Raw genomic sequence first — 20,938 nt, 5'->3', positions numbered from 1 at the left:
TTAAAACCTAAGTTAAAGTCTCCTAATAGGAGTAGTTGCGAGGTAGGTTTAAGGTTATTTGAGATTATGTTATGCAGATCTTCCTTTAAGGAACCAAGAGGGCCAGGCGGTCTATATATTAGGTGAATAGTGAGTGATTGTGAGTTATTTGTCTGAAATTTGGCAGTAAGAACTTCACATGATTGAGACAGATGAGTAGGTGCTAGTCTAAGGCCAAGACCAGTTTTAGAAATAATGGCAATACCGCCACCCCGGCCTTGTCTCGGTCTTGTCTTACTATAGTGTAGCCATCAGGGAGATCTAGCATAAGTGCGGGTCCTGCTGCATTATGGAGCCATGTTTCCGTAATTGCAAGGAAGTCCAGGTTGCCTTCATTGATAAGGTCGGCAATGTCGGTAGCATGGGCGACAAGCGATCTTGCATTGAGAAGCGCCCCTTTAAGAGGGGGAGTCTCAGCAGATTCTTTGTTGACTAGGATGGGTTTGTCAGAGTTATTATTGCAAGACTTAAGCTTATAGTTATTAAGCTGATGGGTATTCATATTCGAGATGGCCAGTGGAGGAGACAACTTTAAGTGGCTGGGTCTCAGGCTAGGCTTATGGTCAGTTTTAAGGTTAGTGGCCGGAAGGAATCTTCTCAAAGGTTCATATAGTTTAGTTAATCTGGCACGGAGTCTGTCATTTCTATTGGACGTGGCACATGGTAGAGAGGCGTAGGATGCTGTCTCTAGGGCTCTGTAGTATATGGATGGATTCGTGAGCGCAGTATTTGTAAGGGTTAGCAGGCTGGGGTCTAGGATGGGTCCTAGTGACTGAGCAATGTGTTCTTGGCTTCTAGAGTTCACATACATGGCAGCAGCCATAGTGCAAAGCAGTATTACTAGGTTTAACATCCTTCCAATTCCAGTATCAAAAGATGGTACAGCACATAGGGGACTCAGTTACAGCTAAGTGACACAGATTGGTAAGTGCAACCTGAAAGGGACTGGCATGAACCGGTCGACAACATTAATTAAAGCATAGCATGAAGCGGGCTGATGTCATGGCAATGATAAGGCACAGGCATGGAGATTGGCAATAATGCGATGCAACAGGTAACAAAGGTCAAGGTTAGAGCAATGACGGCATTAGAATAGAGATTGTGGCAGGCATGAGACAATGATTGATATGGCTGGGAATATACTGTCTACTGCAAACAACAATGGCAGGCCTAGAAGATGTGCGGCTAAGGCTAATTGCAAGACTATACTAGACACCATGTTAGTAGGACAAGTTTCGATGAGAAAGCTTGTAAATCGTCAATTACAATAAATACACATGACAATCATAATATTGGCAGCACAGGTGTACTAGGTGAAAACGTGACCGCAATGAGTAATGTTCTAAATTTACACCACCTTTCAAGATATACTTTATTTACATTTAGCACAGCATCCTCAAACTGATCCAGGAGTGTTAGTGCCTTGCACACCACAAATCCTTTGACCCGTCCTTCAGGTGTGTTTCTTTTATTTATCCAACCCAAAAACATCCAGGTATTTCTTTCCCTTTCTTAGCATTGCACGGTAGTATTTTGTTTTCTTCTATTCTAATCCCTGTTCAATTTGTCTCGGATGCCATATATCAGATCACTGTGTCCTGTGTATTGGCCTTTTTCATATTTTTAGCTCCTTTATATAATTATCCTCCTGTGGGGACTTTGCTTTGTTCACTCACTCTAGTGAAGCTGTCTGACCCTGACATTGTCCTCTAGTCATACAAAGTGCAAGGTGCATTAGGCAATTTGTTGTGTCTGCGGGTACAGAAAGGCACACATAACAGCTCTCTTCAGACGTCTCTCTCTGCACTCGGCTCATGTGCTGATACCACAATGTATTAGTCACTTGAGCCGAACTGGTAACATACGTGTTCATGTGCTCAAAGTCTTCCAATGATTCTCTTTTTAGTCTCTTCATCTGCGTAGGTACTACAGGGGATTCTTGGGTTACAATTTAATCTGTCATTGTGATAGGAGTGATATTGCAATATAGTTGTCTGGCTACATTATAAAAGACCAATTCTCTTGGTGCCTGAAGGATAATCAAATAGTCTATAAAATTCAAAAAATGTTGCTATAGGCATGATTGCTAATGTGTCTACCTTTTGTAAATAACTTGACATATTATTTCTCCTATGTGCCAAAACTAAATATCTAACAGTATAGAAAAATCCCATTCTTTCCACGCTCAAACCGTTCTTTTCAGTCTCTCCAAAAGGTCAATTTTCACAGGATAAATTGTATTTATATGGCAAGAAAACATCTTTAAAAAATAAAATAGGCCTTGTGTTAAATAGTAAAAGAGCAAGGCTAATATTCAGAACGCCTAAAAAAAGATAAACATTAATCAAATAGGAGATTGTGAAAGGAAACATTTGTTACTCTTTTTCCAATGTTTCAATGTTACTTTCTGTTTCATGCACGCGTCCCTATAGTAATGTTAGTAAAATTCTTTATGTGCCTCTAAAGGAATTAATGTGTTTTATTCTTCTTGTTGCTCCCCATGGACACCTCATCTGGACTCTTCTCATTTCTTCTTCACCTTCACACTCTGGGATGGCAGGCTGGGAGTCTCTCCTTTGTGCTGTCGGGTTAACTGCTTTCACTGCAAAGAATCTGTTAAAATGGGGCTTGTGCCACTGTCTAGTAAAGTTTCTGCAAAGCACTGAACCTCCGGGGAATAGAATTAAGAGCTTGAGAATGGCTGCAGGATCAATTTGTTTGTCTGCTTCATCTGTATTCTTTGACTCCCCCACCACGCTGGAAGCTGTCGAGACATACATTTAACACTCTTTGTCATAGCCATCAGATAATTGTGCATTTCACTTCTTAGCACACGAGCAACATTTTGTGCATCAGTGAGAGCTTGAGAGTGAGGAGCAAGGGGTATGTGCAGTCAGCGTCCCATTACCAGCTCATGACAAGTCAATGTGATGGTCAGAGCCAGGCTGATTGCGTAATGCAAATAGGGCTAAAGGAAGGCATTGGAGCCAACCTTTTTTCATGTCACTTTTAACTTGGGAATGCACCCTTGTAGGAGGCCATTGAAACATTCACAAACACCATTTGCTTCTGGGTGATATGCAAATGAACAGAATAGTAATGTGCTCAAATACTTCATTTACAAAATGCGGTCCATTGTCGGATCAAAGTACCTTGCATACTCCCCACCTTGGGAAGACCTCATGCACAAGGAACGTCGTTGCACATGTGGCATCCAGATGTGTTCACGGTGTTGCTTCAATCCATCAGGAAAAGGTAGAAATAACTACTAGCATATATCTACAGTCTTTGCAAATTTGGGACCATATCTACATAGTCAGTATGTAAATGTTGAAATGGTCCAGAAGGATGGAGTATTGCTACTCTCACTAATCACTAAGTATGTCCAGTAGTAATATCCTTATAAGTCAGACAATTCACTACAAGTTCAGAAACATGTTCTGCCAAATTTGGAATAAACCAACACTCTGAGATTGTTAATGCAGGACAATCTCTTGATGCATGTGCTGTGTAATGCAATTGGTCTAATGCTATTTTGAGCTCCCCAAGAGGCATCACTGGTTTTCTAATGCCGCCCTGCTATCACATTACATCTGTGGCAGACAATGAGCACCATCTTAATTTCCATTATTCTTGCTTGTCTGTGGTGTTCTCCCATGTTATTCTATAATGTGGGCTATGGGTAGTGTATTAAAACCCTCTTTCATCACCATTTTACGTGCACATGTTTATTCATTCAGTGTAGTCGCAATATTAGATCTTTCGGAAAAATAGGCTGCTCTTTTCACTTCAAGTTCAGTAGCCTCGTTACCACGAGAAATCAAATCTGCACCTCTGGTGTAAGCTGCACATTTCACCATAGCGATGCCCGATATGAGTTGTAGTACATCTATCAGCCTGTTAAAAATGGTACATGCTGCACAGGTGAGCTGCCTGCGTGTAAGAATCCATGCCTCTTCCAACGTGACAGTCATGCATGTACTGTTGATGTCACATAGGTAGAGTCGGAATAGACAGTTACCGCCTCATTTTCATGTGCTTCGAATGCCAAAATTAGTGCTACTCATACTGCTGCTTGATCTGAAAAATATCAAATTGTTGTGAATTACTATCTACACAGGCTGCGCTTGGTAACCAACATAAGAACACTGATGTGGATAATTTAAACAAAAATGATGGGGAATTAATCACAGAGATATTAAACTGATTTATTAGTGACAAAGAACAAGGTTGTTTTGATTAAGTACAGATTGTTGTAGTGATGAGAGGTGTTTATCAGACAAATTGATAACTAGACTTTTAGTATAGATTTCGGTTTGGTTTTCTTGAAACTGGATCTGGTGAGTCTTTTGTTTGTATCTTTCTCGTCCTCTCCTCCTTGCTCCTCTTCCTCTTCCTCCTCTGAGGTTGTTGGAGTAGGTAGATTTTTGCGTCCTAAAGGGACATTTTTGAGAAATCGGACTTGTTTATTTTGAGAGTTATAGATAGATTGGTTACCTTTCTTATATCTTTTAATTTCTGCCAGAAAACCTCGTCTGAGATGACGAGACCCTTCTGCATTGATCTGTTCTCCCTCAATGTTAGGGTTAGTAGTGGTTTCAATTTCTGAGTCTGTGTCAGATGTGACAGGTGACGTTGTAGGCGTGACTATTTGTGATTGGTCCCCATCATATTTAGGTTGATAGGTGTATACTCTATCATTTAGATAATCTTTTTCATCTCTATAAAATTTCCTGAATTTACGTAACTTGATTTCATCCTGATATTCGACTAAAATCTCATTCATTTTGGCATAGTTTTTTACCTTTGAACATATCTGATCTGATCTGAAAAATGCTCAAAGCTGACAGTCACAGTTGCTTTTACTGCTCTCCCACTACGCCATTCTCCCATGCTTTGGTCTAGGATGAGGACCTGTCAATGAAGAGGATGGCCCACCCTCCTAGGGAATTTTCTTGGACATGTGCTATCTGATCATAGTATTCAATGTATTTAGTGCAGTTGTGCATGTAAACCCCCTCCTCCACTGGTTCTGCTATAAATGTAGCTGGTTCACTACTCTGCATCTAACAATTTTGATCCATGGGTTTGATATAATGACTTAATTCCCGTAGGCGCGCTGTGTGGTAAAAGTATTTTTGGGCTTTTTCAGAATTACAAATAGGGCATGTTCAACATATAAAGTAAAACCACATCCCATGGTTATGATGGCAGATTTCTAAATCGTGAAGGCTGCTGCCGCGAACGCCTGTTCTCCCATTACTGTGTCTGCTGTATAACGCTAATTGTTGTGCCACATTGTATTTTTTTTGTTTAAGAACAGCTCATCACAAATCGGTTAGAATGAAAAAAATAAAAATAAATTTGCATTGTAATGAGGGATCCCTAGCAATGAGCACAGCACCCATGCTATCTTTAGTTCATCGAAGGCATCTACTATGGGCCAGTATCAAGTGTGCTTGTTCTGATTTGTATGCTATTTTCACATAATACAAATAAACATTATAATAATGGCACCCACGCAAAATTGCACACAGAGGCCAGACGGGGACTGAGACCTTCACTGAGGATGTGCTCGACAATGATTACGCTAGTGGTAAAAATTTGAGGTAAGAAACTACCAACCTAAGCAACTGGGGGAATACACACTAGTTATTTCAAACATTTTGCATTAGGTTTGTAGGGAAACCCACAACATTTACTTAAGACCCAAGAATCAAAGTTCTAATAATTGCAGGAACTTATTATGTGTGACGTCTTTTCAGAAGACTCAATAGCATAATCTAAGGTGAATAACAATAGAGGCATCACAACCTTGTACAAGAATATTGTTAATGCCTGAACCCCAGTGCTCAGGGAAGCTTTGAGACATATTTGCAATTATTCATCTCCAGAACCATTGGGACTTGTCTAACCACAGCTATTCACACTCCGATTATCCAATAAGGGACCACAAAAATAGTCTTTATGGTAAGTGGCTACTTCATCTGACAAATTGATTACTATGTAAATGTCTCCAATTATCACTAAGTATCCTGCTCTTGTGCACAGTGGGATATTCAGAGTGCCAGGAGAAGTATATTATGTGTTTGGAGAATGAGTCAGCTTTTGTTGTATGGGCTGTTTAGACCCTGCAGAATAGCTGTGCATCAATAGAACCATAGGTCTCTTTAATGAGGTCCGGAGTATTTTCCAAATATTTTGTGATCTGATAAAGTCAGACACTTGTCTACTGTTTATCATTACAAAACTTGGAATCTTAAAACATTTGGGAATCAGTCAATTTAACATATCAAGATGTTGGAGACTCCCAACATTGAGAGGTCTTGAACCTTCAGAGTAACTATCTATTAATATAATTATGGCCCTTGCCATTGAGACTGGGTTTGTTTTACAGATATCCTGTGATCTGGAAAAAAGGTTAAAAAACAGACAATAGTTATAAACATTCTTTTGGAAATCTGCAAATCTGTTATAACTAAAGCAATTAGGAATTTTGACATATACGATGTTATTGATTGGAAACATAAAGAGGCCAAATTTCAAGATGAGGGTTTAACCATGCAAGTGATTGTTAGATAATTTGTTTCTTTTCTCTTTTTCTTTTTCTTTCCCCATTCCTTTTCCCAGCACCCACTTACTTTCTGTATCCCTATATTTTGTCTCCCCTTGTTTTGATACAAATTGAATTTTGTTTAATATTCCACATTATTTGTTGATAATAATTGGATGCTGTTGGAGATTAATATTTTCTTTTGATTGATTTTGTTGTGATTGATTGTCTATAAAGACATGTTGGCAAAACCTTAGGACAAACCTTAAACATTCTTAATAAATCAAGTTGATCTATTGAATATTCTATGCTTATTTGTATTATGTGACAATAGCTCTATATATACAAATCGGGACAGGCACATTTCATAATGACACATCTTCTAGTTAACTTGGTTTAGTATTAGGCAGGGGTTAGCCTAATCAGTGCTGGGATCTGCAGCTATCTCTATCTCATATCAGGGCTTAATCTTGATTATCAGCTCACGCGCGCCCATTACCTGGTTTAGACCCCACCTTATCTTTGCTGGCATCTATTATCTTGCCTGTCCAGTCTATGTCACTGTTGTCTTTGTGTGCTTCCTTGAATCCTTTTAAAATGGGTCTGACATACGTGCTGTAGCCAAAATTCCACGCCATGCAATAATTGTAAAGACCTAGAAATTGCTGTAATCCCTTCACTGGCTCTGGTCTGGATGTCTTCATGATTGCTTCTGCTCATTCAGTCATCACTTCCCTTCCTTCTTTTGATATTAGCTAACCTATGTATAATACTTCTTCCTGGCAATATTGCATTTTTTTCTATGTCCACCTTCTATCCCTTCTCTGCCAATAATGTCATCAGCTGTACTGAGTCTCTCTTGCACTCGTCCTCTGTTTTGCTACACAGTAAAATGTAATCTACATATTGCATTACTGTTCTGTCAGTCTATATGTCACTCAAATCTATCCGGAGCACTTGGTTGAAGACCAAAGGTAACTCGCAGTACCCCAAGGGTAAATGGTATGTTTTACCTTGATCCCACAATAGGTAAACAAGGTCGAATCTTGAGACTCTTCATGGAGTGGGATTGAAAAGAAGGCATTCTTTAAATCAATCACTGTAAAATATTTATCTTTGTGTGGGATATTGAACAATATTGGGTCTGGGTTTGGGACCAATGGGAACACGGCCTTAACTATATTGTTTAGGGGGTGTAACTCCTAAATAAATCTCCATGACACACTTGTTGCCTTTTTCACTGGGTCCACAGCCGTGTTGCATGGGGATTCTGATGGAACTAATATTCCCTGTCGCATTAAGGCAGCAATGGTGTCATAAATAGCTTCATCAGCTTCTGTTGACATAGGGTACTGCCTTACTCAAGGTAAAATAGATACCTGCTTCAATTTAATCTTGACTGTCCCTATTCCTTTTAATCAACCAACATCATATGGATTGCTCATCCACAATGTGCCTGGTACTCGTGCCGAATCTTACTGGCAAAAAGATGGTAACTTTCTTACTAGTGACATTCTCTGAGGTATCTCCCTGTTTTCAATTTTTAACTGATAGGTAAGGCTTATGTTGAACAACATTTCATCAACTGAGTCATCCTCTGTAAACAGGTATTAATCTGTTAAATCAGTCAGTCTATGCCCTTCATCAAGAGCCATCACTGTCCTCCACTTTATCCCTTCCTTGTGCACTCCATGCAAAATTACTTTGTCATCCCTCACTATTGCTGCTTCTAACTCATTGTAATTATATGCCCTACCTCCACGTCCGTGGGTACTTCTGGTTGAAACAAAAATTCTTTCAGGAATCAGAATAGTTTGTTCTGTATTCTTGGAAGCCATGCTAACAACATGTGTACTCCATAAAGGAATACCTCCGGGTCTAAAGGCACACCTCTTTGTGCTTCCTGGCCTAAAAATGCTGTAATACATACTTGTGCATTTACATAATGATTTCCTAGTATAGAACATATTATTTCCTAGTCAGTAAATTATATTATCATGTTTAATTTGCTCATCAAATCTCTCCCCAATATGTTAACTGGTGCCTTGTGGGAATATAATAATGGCATGGAAAGGTTGTGTTCTCCTATGGTAATAGGTAATTAATCAGTAAAAGGAACTGTAGTTGTCGCCTGAGAAAATCCTTGTGCGTTCATAGCAATGACTGACATTGGAAATCTCCCTTCTCTAACACAGGATCCAGTCACCCCAGAATCGACTAAAAAGGAAAATGTTTTTTCGCCTACGGGTGCCCAGACTCTTGGTTCCTCTTGTCGGTCTGGTGTAACAGATTGGATGGAACACATCATGTCTCTCTGTGGGCTGTCCTATTGTGGCTATATGTCCAGTCCTGTGCCCGTAACAGGATTTCCCCCCACTACTGTCACTCCTCCTATCCTAGGTGTGGCTCCTTATGGCAATATGTTTGTGTTCCATGGTGTCACTGCATTCTGGTATGCTGGTGCCTGTATCTGTATTCGTATTTGCTATCAGGGTTTGCTGTGTATGCATTATTGCTTGCTGTGTTTGGGGCGGCATGCTTTGCTGTGTCTGCTGTGTCTGGTGTGTGACTGGTGCTTGTGTCTGATACTGCTCGTGATTTTGGGCATAATATTCACATGGCTCTGTGCTATATGGTGGGGGGTAGGCTGTCCCCCCTCATGGGTCAGCTGCTTGCAAGTCTGCTGCATCACGTCTCTGCTTCTACATTGTTGTGAAATGTGCCCCTTCTTCCCGCATGTCCAATATTGCTGTGTCCATCCCGCATATCTAGGTTGTCCCCCAGTACACTCTCCTTCTTGTGGAGCCTGAAATCCAGCCCCTCTGCCCCTGGGTGCAAACCCTCACCCTTTTGGGAGTTAATTGTACTCTCCCCTTCCTGCAAAGTTTCCATTAGTTGTTAGTTGTACCTGCTGTGATCCTTTTGTATTGAACCTTTCTCCTCCACTTGTCAATTGTATCCCTTCTACTGAGAACTTTGACATTTTATTGTGAAATAGCATTAGTTCCTCCATCTTTCTGTCCTCAACTTTTTTTCTGTCCTTCTCTTTGTTCAACCGACAATGGTGAATGATTGTAAGCTGAATCTCTGCCCATGGCTTCACTTCCATTCCCACAAACATTTTCAATTGCCTTTGCACTGCATCAGGCAGCCCCTGGAATAAAATGTGATAAAAGATTGTTTTGTTTTATCCCACAGTTCTCTCGTTTCTAGCTTCCATTTTTCTTGAATTTCCTGAATATACATTGTCGGATATTCATCAACTATCCTTTTCCAATTCATAAGAGCACTCATGTCTGATGAGCCTAGGTACTGAACCTTCAGAGCCCTCCATACATTAGCTCGAAAATTATTAAAGAAGAGTGATCCATTATGGTCAGTATTTTGTGCCATTACTCCAGGATAGCCCACCCGTGTCCAAATGTCGTCTGACTGCTCCCCTAGTATGGCAGGGAGCATGTTTTTTTTATCACCTACTGCTAAGTTCATCCCCGTTGTCATTCTCTCTAATTCATAAATCCATTTGCCCGCCCCAATATCAGTGTTGGCAATTTACAAACCAAATTTATTTTGCCCATTTGTGGCCATGGAATATATTGTGGCAGTACCCCCCCCTTTCTCTAACAATGGGGTAACTGTGTAAACCCAACATCGTGTCTGAGCACAGCCGCTTCCTTTGCCTTTGTCACCATGCCTGTCATTGTAATTCTCTTCAGACTAGTAAACTCTCAACCTATTTACATGCTGTGTTTTGTCCTCTATGCTAATTGATCACGTTTTCAGTATTGACTGGGTTCTGGCCTCCTTACTGGTTCTTCCAAGTCTACCCACACTATCTCTTTACCTATTTCCATTCTTGTAGACGGGACTTGAGTGGCCTCTTCCTCTCTAATTTCCTCTCTCTCTCTCTATTCATATTCAAACATAGTATCATAACTTTCATCCCCTTCATCATCTTCCCTGTCTTCAAAGTCTAGTCTTCCAAGGGGACTCAACCTCTATGTTCCACTCATCACTTCCACCAATACATTCCTTCCTTCCTCCACCTTGTGAAGACCGTTTTCTACTCCACATCATGCTGTTGGTATCATCCCGTCTGCTCCTGGCTTCTGATAGGTTACTAACCCTCCTCTGTATGGCCCCTTCTTCTCCTTCAGCTGGAAGAGTATGTTTCTCAGGAATGTGTATCTACTTCCCTGCAGTGTCTTTTTAAGCTTCTCTCTCTCTCTTTCTATTCTTGTATCTTGTTTCTCTCTTTCTGTAGGACTATACGTTCCCTGATAATATCATTGACTTCTTTTCTCAGTTTTTCTCTGCATCTTTCTATTTTTCTTTGTCTTTCTCTGTCCCTCTCTTCCTCCTTTTGTCATGTTCTTTCCCTTTCTGCATCTCTTTGTCTTTTGTTTTCTCTTTCTTCTTCTCGTCTCTTCCCCCTTTCCTGATCTGCCTCTTGCTTCTTCTCTCTTTCTCATTTTTCATCATTTCTTCTCTCTCTCTCTCTCTCTCTCTCGCTCTCTCTCTCGCTCTCTTTCGGTCCCTCGCTATCTCTCTTTCTTTCTCCTCCTGCTCCTTCTTCTCCTCCTCTTCTTTCTCCTGTCTTCCTCTAACCTCCCTTTCCCGTTCTTTACAGTCATCCATACCCTTCCCATCTAGTTTAAGAATTATTTGTCCTCCTACCCATTCATTCGGGACAATCGCCATCTTGTCCTTACTGCCCTTTCTTCCTTTCTCTCTGTGGAACTCCTCATCTGCTTCTGCCGGTTTTACCTGTGAATCACAGTGCTCATCAAATTCCATGCATCTGGACACTAGTCTTAGTTTATTTATATTTTCACAATTTATGTCTTCACTACTGTACATGGAATGCACATATATGGGATTAGTCAATCCTGCTGCTGCTTGTAACTCTAATAATAGGTATAATCCCAGTTATTCTAATGGCGGATCACTGCTCTGGGAAGGAGGAGGAGCTATGGGTGCTGTGTCCCTGTCATCATGCTGATTGAGCATCTATTTTTTTGCAAGTGGCTCGTCCACCTCCTCCCTTTACATTTTCCACAGTTCCAAAATGGCTACTCAATTCTGCAACTGCCTCCCTTTATATGCAGCATGTAAATATGTGCACATGTGTTGCAGTACTGACTTGGAGTGAGTGCCCTCTTGTGGCCAGGGCATAAACATTTTGCCCCCAGTGTTCTTCACCGATTGGCTGTGATACTTAAGGATTTTGTTCTTGTACTTATTTACTCAAATAAATAATGGGAGTGTCCCCCATGATAATACGTCATTGTTTTGATTTACCAATATAGTTATCTGATGTTTATTTCAATTACCTCTCACTCTCTTTTTACCTCTTTTCTCACACCCTTCCCCAACAATACTTCTCTTATGCATCTCTCTGCGAGACCATGCCATGCGAGACCATGCCAGACACATCATCCAATACTTCAAAACAATACCACAAATGCCATTCGCTTCAAGCAGATCCTCCTCGCTGTTCCCTCCAAATCTTCTGAGTGACACCACTGTCGCCACTCACCCTGAGCAACTTCACCGCACTGCCTCCACATCAGTCCCACTCTATCGGTCCATACCACAACTTCTTGTTCTCCACAATATACACCAATATAAACAAATATTCACTTTTCACAAAACCTAAACTGCCTTACAACACAAGGCTGGTGCCAGGAATCACTACACAAATAAATACACTATGGCTGTCTTCCCAAAACCTGGTGAGGTTATCTTTCTCTGTATTATTATTACCATGTAAAGAGGTTTACTAAGCACTCCTTCCTGACCTTGTCAGAAGCTATCTCATCATTATTATATTGTAAGAAGGTGTATTGCAAAGTCTTTCCTGACCCTTTCAGAAGCGATCTCATCATTTTAAATGTTTTCACTTCATCGCAATTCCCACCAAATAAAAAAACACCCCCTTGTTTTTCCAGGCTGATGTTATACTTACTTCTGTGGATCAGCTGAGGGTCTTCTTCGATATCGAGTCCCCCAATCGCCAAGGGGGCTTCTGTCGACATCTCTCTGTTCACACATGATACCGGTCTTCACAGGTTACCTCGTAGTCAACCCTCGACAATCCGACTACGCCTAGGTAACCATCATCTCTGCAACCATCTGTAATGATGGCATGGAAAACCAAAGTTTTATGCAGAGGATCAAGAGCCATAAAAAAACAACTCAAGAATGGAAATAGCCAAAGTGAAAGGCAAAACTCAGATGTATTAACATCCAATGTAAAGCAGGGACAGCATAAAAGGCATGTCGCTCTCAATTGCTATTATGCAAAACATCATCTTTTCAGGCAAACAATTATCATGACTGATGTCACACTACAATCTTATTTACCAAAACCTTCCCAGGTGAGGGGATTGGTTAAGGGAATTGACTATATACACATTCTGTACAGGTTAAACATCTGATTGGATAATCACAATCTGATGGATTTTCCTGAGAGCACCTCTAAATTGATAATACTAAATACATGTGATCTCCACAATATATAATTGTTTGGCACAGCACTTACTGGCCAGCCTATTACTGGGGGTCTTGATTGGTTGGCATTCTACTGACCAACCTTGGACAACTGACAGGTCGTCAAGACATGAGCCAGGCGGGAGTAGGGGGAGAGAGGTTTGCGGACTGCTTTCCTCTCATTTAAAAAATATACCATCCTATATTCCAGGGGCATGAGCCAGAGCGACTTCTTTCTAGTTAACCTTGTATAGCACCTTGTGTCTGGTAATATGCATAAGGAGTGAGGCATGTGTCCTATTAGTGTTAATTGCTAATGAATAGACAGTGCTCTTCAATTGTGGGGCATTTGTGATGAGACCATGTTTAGAATTATTTCACCCTGCAATAATGGGGATATTTAGCTCATTTTAGCGTGAGTGTTATGGTATTTTCTACAATTGGGGGGACTCTTGATCCATTCCCTAGGAAGTCTCAGGGCTTATAATTATCATGCACCTGGCTTTCAAAGGCTGGTTGTTATTCTAATGAATCATAAGAACATCTATGGCTTGTGCCTTGGGAATTGTTATCTCGTGTTCCCTCTGAGCTGCCAGGACCCGCCTTAATTTCTCAGTAACCTTGGCTGGGTCAGCGTAGCTACTGTCTGATCTCTACGCGGATCTGTGGTTTCAACATTTGGAGTTCTCATGAAGCCTTGAGGCCTTTTGTTTACTTGAAGTGTACTACAGCTTCCATTTTGGAAAAGATGGCTGCCCATTACTGTTGCATTTCTATGTTAGCAAGCTATGCATGTCGTTCAAGTTGCATTCAGCATATACATTGCTTATGTTAGTATTATACAGGTCAAAATTGATGCAGTTAATGTTCTTTGTGTACAAATGCATATTTGACCCAGTGTTCGTGTTCTTCATGTTGATTGCATATTTGCTTTGTGTCCTTTGCATGCATGTGTGTTGTTTCACTGTGAGTGTATTTATTCGCACCCTCTTTAGTTTAGATCATATTCATATTCTGCTGTACCCGTCTGGGATATGGGCAGGATGGCTGCCTTAGTGAATAATGTTTCTCACTTGTGCAATATTGGGGCTGGGGAGGGGCAGTAGATGTGGAGGACTTATTCATCTGTCTCTCAACACAAGTGTCCCCCCACTCTATAAAGCAACTGGTTGAGACTCTCAGTGTTAGATTCCTATCAGGTAAGCAAAGAAGAGAATGAGGGAATAGGTGGAATGCGTAGGAAGAGTGCAGCCATTGTTGCAAGGAAGAGGTAGAAATAAGGGAGGATCATAAGTGACACACAAGAAATGAAGTGTGAGTATTAACTCTTAAGAGATGTACAGTGTTTTCAGGTTCTTCCAGAAAGACAGTATGCCTCATTAAGAGTGTGGTAAGCTACCAGCACTGTTAATACCGGACCGGCACACAGCGAGGTCTGCGAGCGGGTGCCTTCCCGCCCCCGACAGGTCTGACCTGATGTTGTTAATGGTACCGGTGCATCCATCCTCCCCATTCTCATAGAGCCCTATGGGACTCAAATGGGAATGGGGAGTAATATTTTCTGGCACCCGATAGGTCCCCATTGTCGTGCGTGGAAAAAATGACTCCGGCGGCAGCCGTGCCGGTATTTACCGGCATGGCTACTGCTGGACTCATAATGAGGCCCAGTTGCTTGCAACACAATTTCCGTGCTGTACACGAAAAACATTTCAAGAGGGTTGGGAACCAACAAGGTGTTGATTTCCACCTCATTACGGGATCTTAAACTTGGCCATGTCTATGATGTCACATATAACAATCACCCCCTCACTGCTGCTCTTGATAGCTATTCTTTATAGAAACATATACTTGAGGTAAAATTGCCTTGCCATACACTTGGGAAAAACAGTATGCAATAGAATCATGGAGAAAATGCTGGATAGAAGGAGGAAAACATATCTTTTCCCCAAAGATGTTATTTCATTTCGATATAATGACTGAATACCATGACGAGAATGTAACTCTCCGTTTCTTTTGAACTCTTGGAATCCCTCTCGTTTCTTACGCAGGCTCCAGTTTTGTATTTCATCAAAACATACAGGTATACCTTTTTTTGTTCCCAGCCCTATCAGGATTTTGTGCAAAAATAAATATGGCCAGTGGAAATTCGAGGCAGATGACACAAGCGCAAGCACTCGTTTGTCTGTACACATCTTTTAAAGTTTAGTGTGACTATGCTGTGTCCTTCTCTCCCTCCCGCTGATACACACCCGCACGCACGTCATTTCTGGGTCACCTTTGAGATGGGGGACACGAATAGACTGTGCGCCAGCATGCTGTAACCTGCAGCTGAAATGAGAACGACATAAAACGAACGGCGCCTTTTATTGGCCCAAATCGTTTTGACACGCGGTCTTGTAGCTCTGAACAGTCCTCGTTCATGAACAATAGGCGGTCGCCAGGGGCACAGAACTGCCCGTGCTGTGTGTCAAGAGACTGCTTTCTGCAATCGTACCAGGACCATCGAGAGTGTAGTAGCAGTGAGGGGCCAATATGTTCTTGCTTAGCAAAAGCATCATTTGTAGAGTTTGCTTTGTTATCCCTAAAAACGTTTCTTAGTGTATATGGGGGGGCTTGGAAAATCTGACCCTCCTATATATTTGTGTTTGAGCTAAGTAAAACTAAATTTACTAAGCTTAAAAAACACAGTATAAGTAGAACGTGAGACATTTTTTGGGGTAATCGCAATGTACACAACTTTTTAGCTTCGGAAATGCGCCCCGTTGGACGTTTGCTTCTTTCAGCAGCTAGTTATGTTGTTGAGTGGGTCGCAACTCTATAAAGCAATCGGTTCAGGGTCTCAGTGGTGCTGCGATGGTTGCTGCAACAGAACCATCGACAGTGTAGTAGCAGTGAGGGGCCAATATGTTCTTGCTTAGCAAAAGTATCATTTGTAGAGTTATCTTCTTATCCTTAAAAACGTTTCTTTGCTCCAAGAAAAGAAATCGGTGAAAGGGACGGGTTCCCAAAGAGATTGATCAGGTTAGGATGAAAGGGGGACTTTACACTAGTGATTGCAGAAATGATAGCCACCTGGCATGGTATGATAGCCGCCTGGCATGGTATGAGAGCCGCCTGGCATGGTATGAGAGCTTCCTGGCAGAGTATGAGAGCTGCCTGGCATGGTATGAGAGCCACCTTGCAGAGTATGAGAGCCGCCTGGTAGAGTATGAGAGCCTCCTGGCAGAGTAGGAGAGCCGCCTGGCATGGTATGAGAGCCACCTTGCAGAGTATGAGAGCCGCCTGGCATCGTATGAGAGCCGCCTGGCATAGTATGAGAGCCACCTTGCAGAGTATGAGAGGCGCCTGGCAGAGTATGAGAGCCAACTAGCATGGTATGAGAGCCGCCTGGCATGGTATGAGAGCCACCTTGCAGAGTATGAGAGCCGCCTGGCAGAGTATGAGAGCCTCCTGGCAGAGTATGAGAGCCACCTGGCCTGGTATGAGAGTCTGCTGGCAGAGTATGAGAGCCGCCTGGCATGGAATGAGAGCCGCCTGGCAGAGTATGAGAGCCGCCTGGCATAGCATGAGAGCCGCCTGGCATAGTATGAGAGCCACCTTGCAGAGTATGAGAGCTGCCTGGCAGAGTATGAGAGCCGCCTGGCATCGTATGAGAGCCGCCTCGCATGGTATGAGCGCCACCTTACAGAGTATGAGAGCCGCCTGGCAGAGTATGAGAGCCTCCTGGCAGAGTAGGAGAGCTTCCTGGCATGGTATGAGAGCCACCTTACAGAGTATGAGAGCCATCTGGCATGGTATGAGAGCAGCCTGGCATGGTATGTGAGCCGCCTGGCATGGTATGAGAGCTTCCTGGCAAAGTATGAGAGCCGCCTGGCAGATGAAAGCCACCTGGCAGAGGATGATAGCCACCGGGCAGAGTATGAGAGCTACCTGGCAGAGTTTGAGAGCTGCCTTGCTGAGTATGAGAGCCGCCTGGAAGATGAAAGCCACCTGGCAGAGGATGATAGCCGCCTGGCAGAGTATGAGAGCTGCCTGGTTGAGTTAGAGAGCCGCCTGGCAGAAGAAAGCCACCTGGCAGAGGATGACAGCTGCGTGGCAGAGTATGAGAGCCACCTGTCAGAGTATGAGAGTCGCCTGGCTGAGTATGAGAGCTGCCTGGCAGAGGATGAGAGCTGCCTGGTAGAGTGTAAGAGCCGCCTGACAGAATGTGTGAGCCACCTGGAAGATGAAAGCCACCTGGCAGAGGATGATAGCCACCTGGCAGAGTATGAGAGCCACCTGGCAGAGGATGAGATCCACCTGGAAGATGAAAGCCACCTGGCAGAGGATGATAGCCGCCTGGCAGAGTATGAGAGCTGCCTGGCTGAGTATGAGAGCCACCTCTCAGATGAAAGCCACCTGGCAGAGGATGATAGCTGCGTGGCAGAGTATGAGAGCCACCTGGCAGAGTATGAGAGCCTCCTGGCAGAGGATGATAGTCACCTGGCAGAGGATGAGAGCCGCCTGGCAGAGTATGAGTGCTGCCTGGCAGAGTATGAGAGCCGCCTGGCATGGTATGAGCCGCCTGGCAGAGTATGAGGGCAGAGTATGAGAGTCGCTTGACAGAGGATGATAGCCGGCTGCCAGAGTATGAGAGACGCCTGGCAGAGTATGAGAACTGCCTGGCAGAGGGTGGTAGCTCCCTGGCAGATTATGAAAGCGGCCTAGCATGGTACCAGAGCCACCTGGCAGAGTATGAGAGCCACCTGGCAGAGTACGAGAGCCGCCTGGCAGAGTATGATAGCCTCCCGATCTAGTGATTATATTGCCAAACATATATTTTTGTCAGTGCCATTCAAAGAAGTGATGCAAGGCTATTGGGGGGACTCGATGCCAAAGAAGACGCTCAGCAGATCCTGGGTGTAAGTATAGCATTGAACTGGAAAAAAGAGGGGATTTTTGTTTATTTGGTGGGAATTGTGATGAAGTGAAAAAAATTAAGATGATGAGATAGCTTCTGAAAAGGTCAGGAAAGACTTTGCAGTACACCTTGTTACAAGATAATAATGATGAGATCGCTTCTGACAAGGTCAGGAAAGTCTGCTTAGTAAACCTCTTTAATTGGTAATAATAATACAGAGAAATGTTATATTTTTAAATGTGAAATCTACTAAGAATCAATCTTTACATGTAAAAAACTTTGCCAGCATTTAACATTGCCCAAGAAAAAACATTTGTTTTCTCCCACGATCCTGCACTTTCCCCACATATTCTAGGGTTGGAGTTTGTCAGACTCTGCAATAATGGTACTGCGTGGCCATAAAATGGCAACAGCTGGACATTGGTGTGATAAGAGTGCCTGGCAAATGCCTATCTAATATTTATAAACAAGCCAAACTGTTGGCTTTGTCATGCTCGCTTTTAACAGGACTTCAGTCCAAAGAACAGATATTAATCAAGTGGCTAAATGCACACTTAGCTAAGACATTTTTATTCTGCCAGTAGATCATTTACAGCTACAATTAAGTTATTATATCTAAGCAGAATGCATAAAATAACAGTAGCAGGCCACCAAGATGTGATGTTACTGCTTGATAGAGCTAACTCAGAGAGATTCCAAGAGAACATGGTTTGGGTAGGGGGCGTACAGGTAGTGGATGGGAATGCTAATAGGGATAAGAATGGTCATGACCATCAATCGGTGAATAAATAATCAGACAACAAACTCAAGCTGTGTGTTCCTCCTTCTATGTCATCTCTCTCTTAGCTGTACACCAGTGCAATAGCTCCTGTTTATAGGTGGTACTTAATCACCACCTACCAGCCAAATGTCAAAAAAGCATTATTTCTGCTTTAGCACTGGGCAAAGTTAATCAACTGTCCTATAGCCGTAGGATTGGATTGTTGAACTCAATCAACAAAACACAATGTTTTCCCTGTGGATTTTCAGACTTAAATTCAGAACTGAGGGCTAAGTTGGCAGGCAGCTGGGATGAAACACAGACATATATTTTTCATTTACATGTGACATTTTCTATTGCATTTTTTGAAGAAGGGCACCTTTCAAGAAGCGGGTGGGGGGTAATATCCATCTCTTCCAAATGGCTTAGTGACGATGATGCAGCGATGCCAGCTGTCCTATCAAGAGAAGTCCCAGATAACTATATGGACAGTATATCGTTTTGGCCAGGGTATCAAAGTACAACTTGTTTCCCATTTGGTGGTCCAAGAGCTGCCTTTGTGACTGCAGGTTCAGAAGTCACCACGAGAAACAGGGAACAATTGGGACTTGCTCTGAGCAATGTTTATGTTCTGTACTTCCCACACCATGTACCTCATCTAACAGAATTTGAAAGGGAGCTGCAGATGAGACAAGACTAGAGAAGATATTGGGACCAAACACTTCTTGTTACTAGGGCTGACTGAAATTGCTAAATTCCATTATGCCAGCCGCAGAAGCGAAATCTGTACGATTTTGGCCCGTTTTGCCACAATCTACAATTCCGCCAAATCTGAGTATCAAAAATAGTGGCGCAAAGTTTCCAGGGCCATCTCGCAAATTGAAACCAGCAGCGCAACGATTCTCAGGCCGTTAGGCAAACCTAGCATGGATCAAAATGAGTGGCATGGAGTTTCTCATCCTGCTGCGCAAACCAAGTACAAATTGAACAAAAAGCTGTGTGAAGTGTCTCATGCCCCGCAACTTGAAACTAGTACGGATCTACGCAATGTTTCGAATTTCGGAAAACCAGGCAAAGTATCTCATGTCGCCGCACAAAACTACCACAGATCAAAAAAAGACACGCACAAAGTTTCTCATGGCACGGCACAAAACTACTATGGATCGAAAAAAGAACTTCACAAAGTTTCCCGTGTCGGGAACGTAACACAGATCGAAAAAAATACCTGCTCAAAACTATCTTGAATCAAAAAAACGCCCAAAGTTCTGAAGTTTCTCGTTGCGCTACACAAAATTAACATGGGAACGAAAGACCACGATTCCAGCACGGATTTCGCACTTTTTGCTTCATGGGTGAAAATGTCACTTACCCCAACTTGTTATTGCCCTAGCTCTTGACAGTTTCCTATTGGTTGCTGGGTGAGAGAGGAGGGACACAGTCTGGGTTCTTGTCCTGCCTCTGCACTGAGCAGATGGAGAAAAAACTGTGAACAGGCTAGTGAGAGGATAACAATATTTGTCATTACTACCCCCACAAGAAGACAGCAATGTGGGCCAAGACTCTGCAACACCCCCCTGTCTAGAGAGTGAGATGACCTAGAATAGTGCTCATCTGTCCTGGAATAGTGGCATGCTCACCCCCCTGTTTTCCATTTTTCTGCGGGAGTAACCAGCAAGAGTTTCGATTCACCCTGTGCCTTCGACACCTGAATGGTATGTCGGCGATCAGGGGCAATAATGCAGTGGATGAGTTCGAAGGTTTTACCCAATTCCTAGCACCACAAGCCCCTGCTGCGGGCACCATCATGCAGCTTTTTACCTCATTCGGCAAAAGAAGGATCCATAAAAAAGTAAGCCCAGGATAGGGGGGTGGTGGCAGCAATTGGACTTATGTGGCAGTACGTAAGGAGCCTTACCTAGAATAGGCTGAGATGTGTGCCTCAAATCCCCCAATACTGCCATCTTATGCCTGTTAATGTCTCAGGCAGGAGATGCCCTGGTAAGGTCGGAGTGGCACAGGTTAGACATAGAGCCTTTTTCATTCTACCCTGAAAACCTGACCACATAGCAGACTCTCAGACTTAGGTGTGTTTTCTCCGGTATTTAAATTGCACTGTGACAGTATTTAAAATTGCATTGTGAAACCTAGGCCTTTTTCCCCACTATACAGGACTTTGAGACTTAGGTGTGTTTTC

The sequence above is a fragment of the Ambystoma mexicanum genome, chromosome 14 (assembly GCF_040938575.1).
Source record: "Ambystoma mexicanum isolate Mex_15411 chromosome 14, UKY_AmexF1_1, whole genome shotgun sequence".
Lineage (NCBI taxonomy): Eukaryota > Metazoa > Chordata > Amphibia > Caudata > Ambystomatidae > Ambystoma > Ambystoma mexicanum.
The sequence above is the reverse complement of the archived record's forward strand: the minus strand, read 5'-3'. Positions refer to the sequence as shown.